Genomic DNA, 687 nt, shown 5'->3' with positions numbered 1-687 from the left:
CTCCAGTGTTCCCTCGAAGCGGAGTGAGTGTGAGCCAGCTCACCGTTTTTTGAGCCTCCGGCTCACCCACCTTTGTCTCCGCTCGGGAAGGAGGGCGGCTCCGGAGCGAACTCGTGGACGCGGCGGCCAAACCGCTCGCTCGCCACTCTTAACGCCAGGAGCTCACAAAGTAGCGTTTTTGCGCACAAGACCCAACAGCTTAGAGGGAACACGGCTCCCCTCCCCCGGGGCCGGGTTTGGATTTTGGGGTGGCGGCGCGCTCCCGGGGTGGTGGCGCCCGCGGGCACCCCGGGGGTGCGTGGCTGGGCCGGGCGACACGTGTCTGCCTGGCGCGTCTCGTGTGCGCGCTGCAGGGCTGGGCGGCGCCGGGAGGGAGGGAGCTCTGGGTTCGAGAGCCTCCTCCTTAGGGACGCGTGGATCTGCCTGGCGCGGGGTCAGACCCGAGGGAGGCCCCGCTTGCCGCCGCCGTCGGGGCTCCGAGCGCCCCAACCCGCCCGGGGACGGGAGCGGGGGGGTGCCGGAATCCGGCCGGGCCGGTTTTGGGGAAGTGCCGGAGGGCGTGGAGGCGGAAGGAGAGGCCGAGAGCGAAACAGCGACGACGGGGCGGGGAGGGAAGAGAAAGAGGCAGTCCGGGCGCCAGAGAGCTTCGGGCGGGAGGGGGGAAAGAGGGCTGCTGGCCCCAGGGGG

At 71.3% G+C, this 687-nt stretch overlaps 1 protein-coding gene across 1 annotated transcript in view; it reads left to right on the top strand.

The window, feature by feature from the left end:
• The window catches only part of RGL2 (ral guanine nucleotide dissociation stimulator-like 2), a 40,331-nt gene that overhangs the window by 882 nt on the left and 38,762 nt on the right, over positions 1-687 (top strand). The gene's annotated exons all lie outside the window — the stretch shown is intronic.

The sequence above is a fragment of the Gekko japonicus genome, unplaced genomic scaffold (genome assembly GCF_001447785.1).
Source record: "Gekko japonicus isolate JY-2015 unplaced genomic scaffold, Gekko_japonicus_V1.1 scaffold1280, whole genome shotgun sequence".
NCBI classification, from domain to species: Eukaryota; Metazoa; Chordata; class Lepidosauria; order Squamata; family Gekkonidae; genus Gekko; species Gekko japonicus.
The sequence above is the reverse complement of the archived record's forward strand: the minus strand, read 5'-3'. Positions and strand labels throughout refer to the sequence as shown.